Source organism: Rhinolophus sinicus, chromosome 12 (assembly GCF_057876585.1).
Source record: "Rhinolophus sinicus isolate RSI-liver-muscle chromosome 12, RSI-T2T, whole genome shotgun sequence".
Taxonomy (NCBI): domain Eukaryota; kingdom Metazoa; phylum Chordata; class Mammalia; order Chiroptera; family Rhinolophidae; genus Rhinolophus; species Rhinolophus sinicus.
Genome location: NC_142512.1, coordinates 44271734 through 44291170, shown reverse-complemented (window position 1 = coordinate 44291170; position 19437 = coordinate 44271734). Strand labels below are relative to the sequence as shown.

At 43.6% G+C, this 19437-nt stretch overlaps 1 protein-coding gene and 1 long non-coding RNA gene across 3 annotated transcripts in view; one reads left to right on the top strand and one right to left on the bottom strand.

The window, feature by feature from the left end:
* TANC2 (tetratricopeptide repeat, ankyrin repeat and coiled-coil containing 2) overlaps positions 1 to 12623 on the bottom strand; it is a 341550-nt gene extending 328927 nt beyond the window's left edge. Inside the window, exons 1-2 of the mRNA XM_074320171.2 lie at positions 12511 to 12623; positions 11254 to 11349 (exon numbers count right to left, since the gene is read on the bottom strand). The gene's annotated coding sequence lies outside the window, so the exon portion shown is untranslated. The remainder of the gene's footprint in view (positions 1 to 11253; positions 11350 to 12510) is intronic.
* Positions 1 to 19158, top strand: part of LOC141568922 (uncharacterized) — a 72172-nt gene extending 53014 nt beyond the window's left edge. Inside the window, exons 2-3 of one of the 2 annotated variants that reach the window (XR_016022969.1) lie at positions 12527 to 12734; positions 18846 to 19158. This is a non-coding gene — a long non-coding RNA (uncharacterized LOC141568922). The remainder of the gene's footprint in view (positions 1 to 12526; positions 12735 to 18845) is intronic. The other variant, XR_012492250.2, reaches the window with a different exon arrangement.
* The last annotated feature ends 279 nt before the right edge of the window (positions 19159 to 19437 follow it).

The window sequence follows — 19437 nt, the reverse complement described above, 5'->3', positions numbered from 1 at the left end:
TATAAATTTTAGAATTTCTTTTACTACTTCTCTAAAAAATGCTATTGAAATCTTGATAAGGATTGCATTTGACCTATAGATGGCTTTGGTTAGTGTGGACATTTTAACAATATTAATTCTTCCAATCCATGAACATGGGCTACCTTTCCATTCATTTGTATCATTTTCAATTTCATTCATCAATGTCTTGTAGTTTTCAATATAGAGATCTTTTACCTCCTTGATTAAATTTATTCCTATGTATTTTATTGTTTTTGACACTACTGTAAATAGGATCATTTTATTTCTTAGATAATTCATTGTTAACATATAGAAATCCTACTGATTTTTATGATTTGATTTTGTCCCTGCAACTTTACTCAATTCATTGATTAGATCTAAAGATTTTTGGTGGAGTCTTTAGGATTTTCTCTATATAGAATGATGTCATCTGTAAATAGAGAGAATTTTACTTCTTTCTTTCCAATTCAGATGACTTTTCTTTTTCTTGGCTAATTGCTCTGACTAGAACTTTCAAGTACTATTTTGAATAGTAGTGAAAGTGGGCACCCTTGTCTTGTTCCTGATTATAGAGGAAAATCTTTGAATCTTTCACCATTGAGTATGATGTTAGCTGTAGACTTGTCATATATAGCTGTTAATGTGTGCGGTACATTCCTTCAGTACCAAATTTGTTGAGTCTTTATCATGAATGTATCTGAATTTTGTCAAATGTTTTTTTCTACTTTTATTGATGATCATGATATTTTTCTCTTTCATTCTATTAATGTGATGTATCACATTGATTTGCATATGTTGAACCATTCTTACATCCCAGGAATGAATCCCACTTGATCATGGTGAATGTTTCCTTTAATATGCTGCTGAATTTAGTTTGCTAGTATTTTATTGTGAATTTTTACATCTATGTTCATCAGGGATATTGACCTGTAGTTTTCTTTTTTACCTAAAGACATCCCTTTAACATTCCTTGTAATGCTGGTTTAGTGGTGAACTCTTTTAGCTTTCTTTTTTGTCTGGGAAACTCTCCCTCAATTCTGAATGATAGGCTTGCTGGGTAGAGTAATTTTGCTTGTCAGTCTTTGCTTTTCATCACTTTGAATATTTTGTGCCACTCTCTTTTGGCCTCCAAAGTTTCTGTTGAATAAGCAAATGATAGACTTACGGCAGTTCCCTCATACATAACTGCATTTGTCTTGCCACTTTCAAGATTATCTTTGTCTTTAATCTTTGGCATTTTGATTTTAATGTGCCTTGGTGTGGGCCTCTTTGGCTTTATCTTCTTTGGGACTCTATACTTTCTGGATTTGTATATCTATTTCCTTCACCAGGTAAGGGAAGTTTTCAGTCATTATTTCTTCAAGTAGGTTTTCAATTCCTTGTTCTCTCTCTTCTCCTTCTGGTACCCTTATTATGTGGATGTTGGTATGCTTAATGTTGTCCCAGATGGCCATGAAACTATCCTCACCTTGCTTTTCATTCCTTTTTTTTGTTTTTGTTTTTGCTTTTCCTATTGGATGTTTTTCACTACCTTTTCTTCCAGATAACTAATTACAAATTCAAAAATATAATAATCAGTCAGTGATATTCCACCTAACTTCCTATTCTTGGATCCTAAGTGGGTAATATTTTTCTAGTTATAAATTCTCTTCTTGGGGACCGTCCGGTAGCTCAGGTGGTTGGCGCGCCATGCTCCTAACGCTGAGGTCGCCTGTTTGATTCCCACATGGGCCAGTGAGCTGCACCCTCTACAGCTAAGAGTGTGAACAATAGCTCTCCCTGGATCTGGGCTGCCATGAGCCGCTGGAGGTTGGCGTGAGCTGCCGCGGACTGCTGCATATTGCTGTGGGCTACTATATGCTGCCGTGAGTGGCTAGCAGCCAGCATGAGTGGCCAGCAGCTGGTGAGAGCTGCCATGAGCTGCTGTGAGCGGCCGACTGACGACCAGTGACCGACTGCCTCAGCCGAGGGAGTGCAAGGCTCATAATACCAGCATGGGCCAGGGAGCTGTGTCCTACACAACCAGACTGAGAAACAACAGCTTGAACCGGAGTGGGGCGGGGGTGGTGGAAGAAGGGGGGAAAAACTTCTCTTCTTGGATGTGTAAAGGCAAATTTAAATAGGAAACAAAATTAAAAACACTGACATAAAGAAGAGTCTAGAAGTGTATAGCTGTGCTATGAAACATGCTTGATAAACTGCACCTGTGAGTACTGCCAGTTGTGTATGTGTACATGCGTTATGAAATTCACTGCATGAGAGAATGAGTGAATGAGGGTGCTCAACTCATGTAGCTTTTTAAAAAACAGCCTCACCAAGATGTTCAGGGGATGGTGTCTTTAAACTAAAGACTTAGACATAAGTAGGATACAGGAAGAAACATCCCAGTGTAGGAACCATCTAGGCCGAAGTTTGAATCCTGGCTCCACTACCAGCCAACTGTTAACTCCTGGGCTTCAGTCTCCTCATCTATAAAGTGGTGGTAAGGATACCTACGTAACAGGATTGTTGTGAGGATTAAATAAGATGAAATGTTAGTGACTTGTGGTTGGGAATCAGGCTTTCACTCATCACCCCAGCCAGGACGTCTGCCTGCCTCCATCCACACTTAAGGAACTAGTGTGATCTTCAACAGCATGCATTTTGGAGTCAGTTGGAGTCCAGCTAGGAATTCTGGCTTTGCTACTTAAAAATTTATGATCTCAGGCAAGTTATTTAAGGTCCCTAAGCCTTATCAGAGATAAGGATGTCTACCACACAGATTAATGTGCAGATATAAATCATATGGTTTATATTTAGCTCCTACCACAGCAACTGATAGGAGATATTTAATACAAACTGTTTTGCTACAACATGTTTCTTAAATATGAATTACCTCATGTGCCATAGATAAAGGGGGAATTGGTATAACATGAAAGTCATGTTCGTTCCTATGCAATTTTTTTCTAGCATGTTAATGTTTTGAAGCAACCAGAGGCAAGCTTTCTTACAGTAATTACCTGCTTAATAAAAGGAAACCTTAGCACTCTTTGAAGGCCTTAAGGAAAAGCTGAGAATACACAGAGCTGCCTTCTTTAGCTGCAGAAAGCGACTGATTTCGTGACTTTAAGAATCACTGAGTTACCTTCATGTCCAACTGTCTGGAGAAGCTGAGGGTGCAAATGAAGAAACTACAAAGACATTTCCCTTTGAATTAGAAGGACAGATTAGTGAAAAACACTACTCCTTAAATCGAATGTTTAATTTTGATGAAACTGGTCCCTATTAGAATGAATGCCTTCCAGGACTTTTATCTCAAAAGAAGTCCCAGGGTTCAAGGTTGGGATACAGTGTACAAATGTTTGTGTAAGTTGAGGTTTAGTGGGGCTAATATTTTTAGTTTTGACATTGTTTTTGTTAGGGCTCTGGTTACAAAGTTGCATAGGTTTTGAGTGGTCTGCCCAACCCTTTTATTTTTTTTTTCCCAGCAGCCCAGTTATTTTCAGTGGCCCATTTTGTAGGCCATAGTTTTTCAGGAACATGTAGATGGTATTACAACATCTGTATACATTCCCTCTCACTCTGGTTCTTAAATACTCTCTGTTAGGAAAATCTAAGCAATATAAAAGTGTAATTACAAAAACAGTGGCTCACATTTATTGTGTACTCTTTACAAATGAGTTCACACCCATTTAATTCTCACAACAACCCTGTGAGTTAGTCTGCTGTTGCACCCATTTTATAAAAGCAGAAACAGATTTATAAGTAACAGGAGTAAACTGAGATTAAGTAACTTGCCCAAGGTCCCACAACTAGAAAGTGGTAGCGTGAGAATTAAAAACCTGTGCCTTTTCTGTGCATTTAAATATACATCATATTGTTTTATTTTGTTGGTTTTTTCATGTAAATGGGGTTATTCTTAAATTCTTTAATTTACATTCATTGCCCTACTACAAAGCCTAAGTAAAGGAAAGCTGTTAGTGATTCACTCGTTTCATTCCAGGAAATCAGGCTCATCAATTATTTGCATTTTGTTACATGTTAATTATACAAATAACTAGCCTTGAGACTAGACATGAACATGAAAGTATAATGAACAGTTTGCTAGCTGCTCTTTTCTGTTATGGATAGAGTCCCTGATCTGAAGTATGAAGCGCTCCCATGTTCAGCCTGCCAAACTCTTCTACCTCTCACTTCATGAGAAAGTCCAAGTCAGGGATGACAATTAGATTTCCTCTGTCATGCCAACCTTAACCCACTGATAATGGCTGTTGGGAGCACTGTATTGAGAAGCGGGAGGGGGACACCTGGGCCCAGGGGAATCACATTGAGACTGATGAGTGTGTTTGCCACAGGTGAGGGAATGTGGGTTGGCAGTGGGTGAGCCAGATCTTTGCCAGCTCTGGCCTGTGAATCGAGAAACTTACTTCAACCTCGGAGGTCATAGCACCCTACTTTCTGCTCCCTCCACCAATCCTACAAAAGTGCTGTGTTCTGGGGCAGGGATATGAAAATGAATCAGGCATGGATTCTGCTTCCTAATAAGAAAAGCATAAAGGACCATACACAAATCAAAAAAATGCTAAGTGCCCTAAAAATACTAGTGTGACATAAGGGATTAAAAGAGGGTGGGTTATTTATAGTAACAGGAAAGCTGGGGCAGAGATGGATCAAGTGTCCCTTTTAGGTGGGCCTAAAAAGATAGATAGAAATAGATGGTGGGATAGATAGAAATGGAAGGTGGGAGTGAAGGGAGGAACGCTCAGCTTTTTTCCCATTTTTAGGCATATGATAAATCCCCTGCTGTAACAAGAAAGAAGGAAATGTGAAACAGGGGCATGTACAAGGGAAGAGTTCAGTGTGGCTGCAATGCAGGAAAATAAAGGAAGGTAAAGTTGGGAAACAAGGGCAGGCCAGGTTGTAAAGGGCCTGGGAACAGCAGGTCAGGAATGTTCTGGAACAATGTCTCTCAAGGTGTGTCCACAGGATGTTCATAGTTTTTCCGTAACAAAAGGTTCCTGTTGTCAACAGTGTTGGAGAAACATTGAATTAAAAACAAATAGATTTCTATACCACAGGAGTTTTCAGAGCTTTTCAAATGCTAATGTACACTGTGAGTTTCCAAGAGAGACCTGCAGCTTGCAAAAATCCCCAGCTTAGTGATCATAGATGTTTCTCTTGGTGCAGGAGGTTAACGTGCTGTGCAGGAGCTTTATGAAAGTAATGGTCATACAGCGGTGTGATACCCACAGAGGATACATTCAACATCACTCCTTGATCAACTGGCTGATCTTCTAGGAACCTGTGCTAGTGTTTCAGGAACAGGGAAAAATCATTTGCGCCGAAGAAGGCATCAACTGCTCTCCTTCTATGTTTCCCCCTCTATTTCAGTGTTAGAGGATCTGCCTTCAGCAGCCGACCCTTTGCCCCCTTTGCAGCCAGGCCTACTTGTACTGCTCTCACTCCCAGAGCTCAGTTCTCACCCCGATAAAACCTTGCCTTGTTTCAGAGCTCTTACAGTGCCCTGTTTTGAATCTCCCATCTGTCATCCTGGATTCCAGACGTGCGGCCTGCCCCTGGCTCGGCTGCCTCATGCCCCTTGACCTCTCCCCAGCCTTCTTTCTTTGCCGCTGCTGTAACCCCCGCATACTTTGAGTGCTTCTGGTCCTCCTGGTAAACCTTGACATGCCCTGTCTCCAGCCATTCACAGCTCTGGGGTGACTGGCTCCAACTCCTCCCACTTGTTCCGACACAAGGCACCTGTGGCTACATTCTAGGGATCGGGGCTCAGGCATACCCGATAAACACCTTTCACCCCCTTTCCCAGTAGTGGTGGCTTCTAGGTAAGATTCCATAGTTCTGCTCGGAGGGAAAAACTATAAGATGAGACGCAGTCACTATGTACTATGTTGTGACCCAGAAAAAGGACCTGCATTCATTGCAAGAATGTACAGCAAAGACTTGGGCACCAAAAGGCACACCATGTTTGGGAAATTAGTAGGAAGAATAAGGAACCAAAATACACAACTATTACCTTACCTTTGTAAGTCATGTGCAGTTCTGGTGGATGCATTTCAAGAAGGAAAGAATGGCGTTTCCAAGGTATTTCCAGGGATCTGGGACTGGAGGGGCTTGCGCATGAGGCTAGGGTGGGTGCTGACAAGGGGATATGCTACAGTCTAGAAAATTGTGCAAGGTACAGATAATGTGGACATAAACCAAAACCCACTTGTTAGAACTAGGAATTATCCTGAGATAGTCTCAAGATTTCAAGCAAGTAAACAATGGTTACTAAACGTATGAACTCATTAACCATCCCCCTACCCCCCAGCCTCCACCCCCCCGTAGCATAGGCTGAAAATGGAAATAGCTTCAAAACTGCTTACATAACGTCATGGCCGCTGGAACTATCATAAGTTACTGAGGAAAATCCGATCGTTGTAGATAATAGAGAGGCCAATTGTGTCTTCCTAACACACAGCCTTAGCCTCGCTCTCAGCATCAGTGGAAAAGATCTTGGGTGAGACCAAACATGCCAATCTTACTTAAAAAAAAAAAAAAAAAAAAGTAAGGTTGCCTATATAAATATACTATACTATACCTTATATTAGGCACCAGGCCAGGCATTCTTATATACGTTATCTTTAATCCTTATAATAATACTACAACAGATGATAATTATCCCCATTTCCTAGATGAGAAACCACTCCATTAGGTTAAATAACTACTCAAGGTCACACAGTGAGTAAAACAGATGAGCTGGGCCTAGAAGCCCAGGCATACTCTTGATGGCAATACTGCCTCTCATCTCACCCATTTCTTCTGTGTTTTTCTCCTTCATGCCTAAATTTAGACTAAGACTACCAGCCAAAATTCCAAAAACGGTGCTTTTGTCCTTTGCCCATTGCTAAATGACTTCAGTCATTATAGGCCCAGTGCATCTGTTCATATTCCTCCAAAGTTCAAAGTACCCAGCAGGAGAAAGGGGACAATTAGAGTCCTGGGGCTGAGACAAGAAGAGGAATGGGAGGGCATAAGAGGGGTTAGGCATTTTCATGTATTCTGTATTCTGTTGTGTCATTCTTACAACCCCATTTTAATTTTCCATTTTGGACTTGCGAAGACTGAGTCTCAGAGAGATAATGTAAAATACTTAAGAGCCCATGGTGTATAGGCAATAGACCCAGTATGTGAAACCAGATCTGTCCAATGCCAAAGCCACCTCCCTGGAAGGGGGAGAGAGCATTCCCTCTCTGCTCTCCTCCCTTACAGGAAGGCAACCTCCGTGGTTACCTCCATTGCCACAAACTCCAGAGAGTTCTCTTCTCTACAGTGTTGCTAAGTCACCTGCTGGCAGGGGCAGAGGAATTCCATGTCATACAGAGGTTCCAGTTGGAATTGTCTGTTGAATGGACTTTGATGAGTCCCACCGCATACTTTCCCTTGTCAATCTTTTTCCCAGTGCTGGTTTTTAACCAGACAGATGGATATTCTGATCCCTCTAACTCAGGGTTTCTCAGCCTCTAGCTTACTGACATTGTGAGCAGGAAACTTCTTTGTTGTTGGGGGCTGTCCTTTGTATTGTAGTATGTTCAGCAATGTCCCTGGTCTCTGTCCACTGAGAGATCAGTAACATCCCCCTCCCCCACCAGTTATGACAACCAAAAATGCCCACAGACCTTGCCAAATGTAACCTGGGACGTTGGGGGCTGGGGGTTGTGCAAAATCATCCTCTGGTTGAAAACCACTGCTGTAACTCAAGGGGGCTACGTGGTCTCTTTGCCTTTCTGCCAAAACCCCAACAAACCAACTCATACCCTCCCTTTTTCCCCTCCAGGAATGCAAGCCAACAAGAGACGTCCAGTGACACCTGTGGGTGGAGTCTGGCTTTCCTGGTTTGGGGGAGGGAACACAGCACACAGATTGCTTGGCCCTGTACTTACTTGATGCCCCCACGAGACGTGAAAAATGTAGAGCTTTCAATGTGCAGATGGCTCGCACTGCTTAATTACCAGCCGAAAGCATGCTAACATTTTCCCCCTCGCCCTGCCTGCAGCAGCGCACCAGGAGCAGTGGAGGCATGAACAGGGAGTGGTTGCCCTTTCCCGCATCCTTATCACACACTAATTATTTTATTCTAAAGAGACAAAGTAGAGAGAATGTAACATATGATTCTGACGACACTTTTTTAAAAACTGCCTTTCCTAGTGACTAGAGCATAGGAGCTGGTTGCTAAGCAACTGGGAAACTGCAGACTCGTGTACTGGCCATGCTGGTTTAGGAAATGAGCCATAAAAGGAATTCCCCAGTGAGAAGGGATCCCATACCACTGCCTGGTTGCCATGGACACTATACATAAGTGATGGATCCTGGGTTACAGGTCCTGCTTAAGAAAAAATATGTTGCCCCTGCTTAAAACTTGAATGGTATGAAAAAGGTATGGACGTCTTCTTTCCCTACATTATCCATGTGGGCACGTCCCAGCCCCTTTCCCACGTGTTCCCTTTGGAAGAAAGGTCTGAATCTAAGTGGCTGAGACATTCCATCCAATTTCAGCTCTGCTTTTATTTAATATGTTCCAGTCTTTGCTTGAATTGGAAGGGAGTCTGCAATCTAGAAAGCAAATTTTTAAGCAAGAAAAGATGCCTCAGTGGCAGAAAGGCTGTCTGTCTATCATCCAGCCCTGTTTGGGGGCCACACAGGGCCAAGATCAGGCACAAGGGCAACTCTCTATGTTCACACGTTCTATTGGAATTTTGCAAAACAAGAGACATTAGCAGAGAAAAAGACAATAGGCGTGACTCCAAAATGAAATTGGTATGTCATGCAGAGCAAGGCACACAATAGGCCACTGCAATTCTGTCAAAATTAGAAACAGACTTCAGATAATAGGAAGGAAAAATGTGAGACACATATAAAGATGTAGAGCTGAAAATGCAAAGACATACGGGTTTAAGCTGGGCTTCCTATGTTCAACAGTAGAACAGACAAGTCTTCCTGTAACATCACAGAAAATATCCTCATGGACAGGAGACTTGGGATGCTAGACTCTAACCCCCAAGTCTCACAGATGAGGAGACTGAGACCCAAAGAAGGACAGTGATTTGCTCATGGTCATAGAAGACAAACGTTATTGAATGATGGTCTGTATAGGACAACTCTGCCTGTTTAATATTGCTGCATAACCAGTTACCCCAAAACTCAGCAGCTTAAGACAACAGTGATCATTTTACAGTTGCTTTAAGTCAGGAATCCAGGCATTGGATTGTTTCAGGCTTGAGGTCTCTCACAGGCTACGATCAAGGTGTCAGAGGGGCTGCAGTCACCTTGAGGCTCAGCTAGGGGAGGATCACTCATGTCCTCAGGTCCTCACTGGCTTTTCACTTTAGTTTCTTGCTATGTGGGCCTCTCAATAGGGTGGCTAACAATATGGCAGCTAGCTTCCTCACAGCCAAAGAGCACCCAAAACGGAAGTCAGTCTTTTTAAACTTCAGTTCAGAAGTGATCACCCATTATTTTTGTCATAGGCATTAGAATTGAGGTACTAGGTCCAGACCAGGCTGAAAGAAAGGGGAATCCATGAAGGCATGGATACCAGGAGGCGGGGACCATTGGTGCCCATCTCAGAGGCTGCCTGCCACAATAACAAATTATGCTTACTGGATCCAAACTGTGAGTGGGAGAGATTGGAGGTGGGGATTGAGCTCCTAATTGGGTATGGAACAACGGGGTCTAGGAAGGGGCAGCTAGAGGAACCTAAAGGGTGTAGAGGATAGGTAAATATGTGGAGGAAAAAAATAACAGAGAAGGGAAAGAGAACCTGGTAGAATGGGAACAGGGAAATGGTGGGGGATTGGAATTGGGGAGGTAGGATGAAGAGCATAAATTATAAGAAAATAGAGAAAATAGGATGGAGAATGAATCAGAAGAGTAAGAAGGAATAAAGACCAGGAAGTGGGGAATAGAAGGAGAAGGGGAAGAAAGCTGGGAAGCAAGAAGAAACAAGTTTAAGCACACAGTGCAAGAGAACGGGGGAGGAAATTGTCAGTGAGAAGTGAGATTTGGGGAAAAGTGAGGGTAGGAAAACGCCACAGAAGAGATGGAGACATGGGGAGGTGTTGTGGGACTTAGACAGAAGACAGAAACTGGGGAAAATACCACTCGATAAATCTTTATTGTCAGTGTTAAGAATGTGACATGCCTGATCTCATTTAGTCTTCATGCCAGCCAATGGGTAGGTGCTATTTACAGCATTATCAGAGTTGGAGAAATTGAATCTTAGAAGAATTAAGTACCTGCCCAAGTCTATGCAGTCAGAAAGTGGCTGCAGGTGGCAGGGCGTCTTTCTGCCAGGCAACCGGTCCCAACCCTCAAAGTCATCCTAGTCAAGGGGAGCTGAGGGAGGGGGATGACGTCCTTATCTTACTGTTCATGGATGTCAGCTTCTGCCTCTTCTGTCTCCTCCAGGGCCCCATGTCCCAGCACAGATTCGGAAGGCTGGATCCCTTACCCGTAGCAGTAGGCTTATCAGAATATGAGTTCCAGGGTGAGTGCCTCAGTTTATCACATGGACCCATGTAAAAAATAAAACTCTCTGCTAGACTGTGTAGTTATTTCTCCACATCTGCATTGCCAAGAGCCATGCTGAGAGCACCACGTCTTGTTCTTCAGATCCCCACAATGCCTTGCACTGTCTTGAGCATGTATTCAAAAACTTTGTGGGACCGACCATTTATTTCTACTGAAGCCAATGAAAAATCCTGTTGCTTTAACTTACTAGCTTCACAGAGAAGCGGGAAAAGACTGCCTCGCACCAGCACAGCTCTTCACTAGCTGTTTGACTCTGTGCTAATGACTTAACCACACTGGAATTCACTGTCCTTAATCGGTAAAAAAAAGGTTGGCTGGATAATCTTTAAAGTTTTTTCTAGCTCTGAAACCTCATGAATTACACATCAGGGACTAGAATTAGGAGTCACAGTAGAAATAGTCAATGGATCTGACACAGATACAGTTGCCACTTAAGCAGACTTGACAGAGAACCGTTCTGGATTCCATTTTGCCAAGATGCCAGTCTATCAATGTGCCTCTGAAGGAAAGTTCGGCTCCACTCTTTTTGTGGCATGTGTGTCTGTATACTAGAGACTCCATGGGCTTAGTTCTCCGCATCACCAAGATCCCCGTGTGAAGCTAGGGACTTGGAGTCATCAACCCTCAAAACAATAAGAGAACAACTGGGGTGCCATTAGGGATAAAGAGAGCGGCAGGACTCACCAGGGAGAAGAGGTTCCAGAATTTCCATGAGGTGTCATGGGAATTAGGCGTCTGGGTTTCATAGTGCTTTTCAGTTGTCAGTGCTTGGAGCTGGTACTGAAATCAAAGGACAATGTCACATACCTCTGTGGCCCCTGCCACACCATCATCCGTAAGGTACCCAGGGATCTGCCTGCACTTTCAAAAGGCATCTAAAGGGAAAGTATGTGCTGATCATAGAATGTCACTGATGGTGAATTAAAGACTATCTTGAGACTAAAGCTTGTATATGTTTGCTTCTCTATCCTCCATCAATTTAAAATGATGGATTGAAGCATTTTGAAAAGGCTTGATATTAAGCTGGCCACTGCTTCCATTCCCTAGAATTTCTATATAAAGAAAATATTTTGAGGGAAATACTTCACTTTCCTAATAATAAGTCTAAAAATCTTTTGATTTACAGAAAAATGCAGATAGAAGACACTTACCAACAAAGAGTCATTGTTTCAGTCACTTTCAGGAGCAACGGAGTGTCTGCTTCCTCCCACATGCTCTGAGAAGCTAAGTGTAACAGATGCGTTGGTGCCCTGCCCATAGCTATTTACCTTTCAGCCATTTACATTTGGCTTCCAACCCACCAGCACTTAGTCCAAGAGTTTTCTTGGATTTCAGTAGTCTCTGCCCATGTAGAAGGTAGAAGTGCTGGGAAATTAATTCCCTCCCTGGAAGCAGCCCTCAACCAATGACCAAGGGAGTTGGTGTACAAAAACCCAAGCTACTTCCCCTCAGGTGGTATAAATCCGAGATGTGTCTTCTACACTGTCTCCCAGAGATCCCCAGCAGGACTGAGCCCCAGTTGCCTATAGTGGTAACCTGCTCCATAACATATTTTTTTTACTTCCTTCCCTTGACTGTATCACTTCCCACTCTGCTACTGGTGTTTCCTGGCATTACCTCCCTAATAAACCATTTGCACTTAAACCCTCATCTCAACGTCTGCTTCTAGGGGAACCCAAACTTCTGCTAGAACAATAGGTAGGAACAGAGAAAAATGATTGTTATTTTAAAAAGGGATTTATATTAGCGGTGTGCTCCCATGGTGCACTTACGAGTTTATTTATAGCTCATTACCTTCCTTTACAGAAATGTTATGGGATAGGTTAGGTAAGAAGTGCTGCCAACTAAAGACCAGTCAGAAATGAAGATCAAACATCTCTGACATGGTCATGGAAATTACTCAAAACATTGACTGGATATACAAAACTTCTATTTACTCACCACTTTCCTCTGTTAGAATTGCAGCATCCCTGGAGTCTCATTCCATGGAGTCACCCGGAAAAACACACTGACTGGGGACAAGGGTCTTTTCAGAGGAGACAATGCTGGAGCTTGGCGGTGCCTCTACTGGATCATCTGGTTTGCCTCCAGCAGCATCTGGTCCGGAGGCTGCCCAAGTACAGAGGGATGGGGGAGGAGAGAACAGAAACATCATAACTTGAAGGGTAACTGAACAGGAAGCAGCTTACAGCATGTGGGCTCAATTTTCCTCAAAAAGTTCATAATCTAACTGTCAAAAAATGGCACTATGAACCCAAATTATAAGATAATTATGTTTAGTCCCAAATTCAACACAATAAAGGGTATTTGCTCTCATGTCCTAGCAACCATCTCATAGTGGGGGAGAAAAAGTACCACACAACAACAAAATGTAAACTTGCAAAGCAGTAATAAAACAAGCACACAACTATTCATTTCAAGTCTATTTTGAAAAGCCTTTGATAATACCAGTAATTCCCCCATAAAGCTTCTATTCTTTTGCCACAATTCCCTTCTGGAGATAGAAAAAGGTTTTGCTGTTCTCCAGCCATTCCTTTTAAGGAGATAAAGTAGACTTTATTTCCCAATTTTAAATGTTTGTCATTCTTAAAAATGATAAAAGAGAGAAATCCCTGACCACCTATATCTAGCTAAATCTACTGAATGGGCAGGGCTTAGTGACGATATCAATGTCAATCCTCCTTGTTTTGCACAACAAAATTCATTTAATGGTCTAAACGAGGAGCTTAAAGGTAGCCCAAGAGCCTTTTCCACAAGATGGTGAAATATTCCAATAAAGAGTAGAAAGTTCAACCAATTGTCCACCCATTTCCAAATATTCTGATGCTTAAAAGCATGTAGGCTGAGCAGTATCCCTTTTGTGTCCTAGGTGACACCATGAAGTCGGAGCAATTCTGTGTCTCCACCCCTCCTACCAGTCTCATCATGGCTGCTTCTTTATATCCTTAGTTCTAGGACTTTTGTTCAGCTGGTCTTCAGGTGGTTTTCAATGATGGTTGCTCTATAATTTAGTTGGTAGAAGGGGTGGAAACACAGAACAGACTGGTCCAGTACCCACAGTGTGGCAATTAAAAATTGGGAGGGATATCTCAGCTGCAGTGGTCTCCCCTGAGGACCAAGGGGTCCCAACCCCATAGGGCTCCTGAGCCCAGAGCACCAATGCCACAAAGAAAAGTCCCCACAACATCTGGCTATGAAAACCAACAGGGATTGCATCTGAGTGAGATGGAGGGTTGCTGGAGTCTCAGGCATTCCTCTTGAGAGGCCCACACATGGACTCACTCGCTCACAAATTTGCTCACTCCAAATTCACTTGCTATAAGCTCCAATAGGGAGGCAGCAGCTCAAAAAAATCCAGGGACAGTCCCTCCAGGGAGGAGGGACTGAGTTGACTAGCTTCATGGTAGCCTGGAGGGGGGCAGATTAGGGCAGCTCTCTCCCGGGACGGAAGCACTAGCAGGCACCATTGTTCCTTTGTTGAGCACTCCTCTACCCAGTTGGCAGGTGCAGGTGGGTCCCAAATCTGAATGCTTCATTAACCTGGCTAGCACCATTTGCCCTGCCCTGGTGATTCCCTGAGGCTCCATCCCCTACCTTCCATTCCAACTCTGTCTACCGGCCCCAGCCAATTCTAGAGACTCCTCCACACAAGCAGCCTGACACATTTCATACTGCAGATTTTCCTAAAATCTCTCAAAGGTCCATAAGCCCAAACAAGCAGTGGCTGGCCTCAGCATACCTGGTACCTCTTGCTAAGCAGCCCCAAGCCCAGCACAAGTGGACACCAGTCTCAACTTCCATTGTAACTCCTATCAGGTACCCCCAAGCCTGGTATAAACTGCAGCCAGTGTTGGTTTGGGACTTAGCTTCAACTAAGTGGCCACAAGCCTGGCACAATGGCAGCTGGATTCAGCTCACATCATGGTGCCCACCAAATGGTCCCAAGCCTGGCACTAGTGGCAGCCAGCAGCATAGCTTCTCCCAAGTGCCTCCAAGCCCAGCATTAAGAATCAACCAATGGCAGATCATTTTATAGCTCCCACCAGGTGGTCTCACACCAGGCACAAGTGGCAGCTGAAATTGGCAGGCACCAGAGCCCCCCCTAAGAGGCTCCAGAACCAATACACCTGGGGACCAGCTGCAGACCACACCAGAGCACCACCCAACCAGCTCCACAAACGACACACCCTAAGGGCAGAGTGGACTGTCACTAGAGCCCCACAAAGTGACTCCCACTCCGTGGGGTCAGCCCCACACAATAGCTTGTCTGCTGTAGTCACAGCCCGTCAGGCTGATGGTCAATCCCACCTAGTGACGTGCCACAGCAACCAAGGATCAAATACAACAGGAGGGCACATGCAATCCACACAAGGGATACCCCTGGAGCACTGGCTCAGGTGAACAGGGAGACTGGGCCACACGGGACACCTACTGCATAAGGCCACTATGCCAATAGTGGGAGACGTAGCAGATCTACCTCCTACATAGAAACGAACACAGGGAGGCATCCAAAATGAGACAAAGAAACATGTTCCAAATGAAAGAACAGGACAAAACTCCAGAAAAAGAATGAAATGAAATGAAATGGAGACAAGCAATCTACCAGATACAGTAGTTTGAAACTTGTTATAAGGATGCACAATGAACTTAGGGGGGAGAATAAATGAATTCAGTGAGAACTTCAAGAAAGAGATAGAAACTATAAAAAAGAACCAGTCAGGAATGCAGAATACAGTAACTGAAATCAGCAATACATTAGAAGGAATCAACAGTAGATTTGGTTTGCTCCTCTAGGTTTATTTTCACATATATGGTGGCCATTCTTTGTCTCAAGATTTATGCCCTAAACTTTAATAAATCAGTGCTTAAAATGCACTTCAATTTGTATCAGAAATGTCTCCTGAATGCCTACAGTTAGAGCACTGTGCTAAGCACTTATATGGACACAGAGTTGCGTAAGACAGAGTCCTGTCTTTATGGATCTTGTAATTTAAAAGCAAGGGAAGGGAGTAGAAGGGGAATTAGACACATACACTAGTAACTATAAAGCAGTAAAGGCTATTAATCTGCTTCAATGTAGGCTCTTTTTAAAACCTTCCCCAGCTCCCTGATTGGAGCCTTAGGCCGCCGCTCATCTGTTATATCTCCCCGCCCCCAACCTTTCTATCTAAATCTCACCTATCCTTCCAGGCTACTCATTCCATATCCACACAGTCTTGTCAGATCCTTCTATAGCATGTGATCTCTTTGGAACCTCTGCAGTCTTTGTTTATTCCAGTATGATGGAAGTTACTACTGGAGGTTAAGTGGTAACTTTCAATACTCGGAATCAATTGGCTCTGTGAAACGTCTCCCAGGGAGGCCCTCAGCACTGAGCTGCTGGGGATCCAAACCCCTTTTGCCACTCTGACGCTTACTTGGCTGTCATTTCTGGCTTCCTCTGGGACGTCACTGTTCTGATTCCTCCCATAAAAGTTGTCTATGCTTTGATCAGGCATGAGAGAGAGAGAGACAGAGCGATTGAATGTACACCAGAGGGGGAAAGATAATTGATGGACTTGCCAACCCTCTCTTGCCTTCCTGTGCATAGCTGCTACTCAAAAGCCAGGTGAGAGACTGCTACACACCACACAGGTGTTGACAGGTTCACACATCTCCATCAGCCCTGCCCTTAAAAAGAGACTGAGCATTGAGGACAAGTTTGGTCTGGTGACGGTGAAGATACTCTGTGGTGACCCTTACAGGAGGGTGTGTCACCCTGAAAACCCTGTCCCTGGAGGTTTGGGGTACAGCAGCTCCTGCTTTCATTCCCTCTGTCCTGATTCCAGTAGTGGTAGGGATCAAAGGCCCAAGATTTTCTAGTTTGCCTGTTGCCAGCATCAATGCTTGCCTATTAGCCAAGGATCTTCCCCAGACACCTCTGGCCTGCAGCCCAAGTGCCATGGAGGTGATAGTAAACTCTTACTGCTTTGAAAGTGCAGCCTTCAGCACAGACCTTGGCCAAAAGCATCTGATTCTTATCAGAGGCTAAAAGACAGGTTTTACCGGGGTTCCTGTGCCCAAACTTGCAAAGCAAGTTTATTTGCTCCTTTATTCCACACACTTGGGGTTCCATCCTATTCTTGAGAAAAGGTCAAATGCTCCACCTTCATAATGACTCTAGAGACCACTGTGTGGCCCAGTGACCACTGGCTTCTGGTCACTAGTGTGCCAGTTTGCCTAGGAGTGAGGGGCTTCCTAGGACTTGGGACATTCAGTGCTAAAACCAGAAAAGTCCCAAGCAACTCGGAATGAGTTGATCACCGTAATTAGAACTGACCCCTGAGTTCTTAGACCAGCTCCCCCAGCATTCATGAGACTTAGCGCTTAGCCAAAACCCATGGAGGATGAAGAAAGAGCCAGATCTGGACCAACCTTAGGCCACAGCTGTCCTTTTCAGAACTCTTGCTGTGTTCAGAACCCTTGTGTGTACATAGGATAGTCTTTGACTCCCTAGACTTGGATGAGGAAGGAGCAAGGAGGAACAGAGATTTTCATCACCACTACATACCTGGACTGTATTATAAGCCTTGCCAAAATGGGATGTTGATAATTATTTGTAGATTGATAAATATATGACAGGTACAGAATTGGGCCAGGGACCTGGAACACCCAAACATTCCTTCCCTCCACCATCCACCTCTTCCTGCAAGGTCATGAAGAAATCTATACTCACTGAGGACAAAGGGAGGCAAAAAGACACTTAACCTAGCTGGCACTTTGGCCCCAAACTGCATTGTCAAACTCTAGTGAACTGGCCTGGGTCAGTGAAAAGGCACCCTTTCAAAACCAAAGCACATATTCCAAACCTTGGGTCAAACCATGCCAATATGAGGAAAAGCCAAGCCAGGAAAGTCACCGGTGAGCAGAGCCAAAGAACAAGGCAGGGGTACGGAAGCAAGAGTGTATTTGCCCCAGCAGCCAAAAAAAGGAAACCCCTGGCTGGGTTTCCTAGCCAGGGCACTGGGGATACCAACTGGGCCGACAGCACACACCCCACTAGCACCACCACCACTCCCTCAACCCCCTGGAAACACCAGCAACCAAAAAGAGGCAGTGGCTGTTGGCTCCAGGCCATACGTTATTCTTCTGGAATCCTTATAGGCACAGTATCCAAAGAGACTATTCATGTGCTCTGGGACCTTAACTATTTTAAAAGCTCTAGATCTCTGGCCCATTAAAATGGCCTAATTTAACCAATTCATTAAGCTTGCCTCCTTTTGGGAGAGGTGACTTTCTCCTGCCTCAGAAGCCATGGTTGTGTAACTGTCCACCGGACTGATGGTCAAGAGACCTGAACTTCACTATTTTCAAAGATACTCATATCTGTGATTGACTACAGGCAAAACATTTGTTTTCTCACCTGTAAAATTGATTGGACCAACCCTTTGGGACTAAGGTTTCTTCTGGTTTTGTGCTCTCTCTCTCTCTCTCTCTCTCTCTCTCACACACACACACACATTCTGCTGCTTTATTGCCGAATACCAACTGAATCAGGTGAGCCATATTACAGCCTGAGGCAAAAGGAAAAATCAGTAATACTCGTCCTCTATCTAAAGTATCAACTATTTTGCTTATCATGGATTTTCTGTTTTTGTACCAATTTGAATTTTTAAAAACATATTGTGTTCAAATATTAATTTTGATTAGTGAATTTTTGGTGCCCCTTAAATTGTGTGCTCAGGACAAATGCCTGACTTGCCTCACCTTGGTTCCAGCCCTCTCAGCCCTTCTCTACATCTAGGCAGAGTTTCAGAGTGAATGAAGGAAGGTACTGCCACAGACAGGCAGAAAGAAGAGACCAAATGCTACCCACTTTACAATGTTACCTACAGCCAGCCTTAATGTTTATTATTAGTCACCCACCTATAATTTCTAGTTGTTTCTGCTATGTTTGTTTTGTTTCTCTAGGCTAAAACTTCTTTGAGTATGGTGACCTTCATGTCTGTTGTTTTTTAAATCACACTCTCCATATAACAAATGTCTAGCAGAGTTACGCACTGAATTATTAGAAGAAAATGTCAGGACACACAATGGATTCTAGATATCACACCTACCCTTCTCTTGATCTTTCAGAAAATAACTACTTATCATTAAACACAATATTTTTTTAAGTTCAGACAATAAAAACATAAGCAGCTTTTGGGAAACCAGGAAAGTAAAAGAGTTGTTTTGGCACAATGTGACCAGGTAAAGAAAAAGTAATTTGGGTTTCATTCCTTGTTGTTTCCTTTCAGAGTCGAGAGGAGCAGAGGGAGGTAAGCCAGACAAAGAAGCCTTATGAGACCAAGAAGTTTCTAACACAGACACTCCGAGAAGGGTCACTATTCCTTGACTTAACAAACCAAAGGCTGCTGGGATCCGCACTGGCTTACAACAGGATCTGCAGAAAAACATCTTCAAACCACACTAACCTGGGCTTGGGATGGAGAGAAAAGGACGCAGTACTGACATATTATCTGTGAAAAGTCTGCAGTAGAGGACATTTCAAAGGAATTTTATTTCTTTCAATTAGATGCATTAATAAAGATCAATAGCTATAAATATGGATTAATGCTAAAGTCTCAGCAATCTTTATCAAATAAATGAGTCATCGTTGGTGTTCCAGTGCTAAAGTGAGTGAAGGCACTGGACTGCATTCTCTTGTTTGGCCACTAACTGGCCGTTTGCCCTTGAGTGAATCACTCACCCTCTCTGCTTCATTCTCTTCATCTGTACAAGAGGGTGTTGGACTACATGGTTGCTCAGATCCTTTCTACCTCTGACAGTGTATAGGAGGGGTGCTATTATGGGCTTGGCAATGTTTGTTTGTCATCCCCTCCCTCCTGC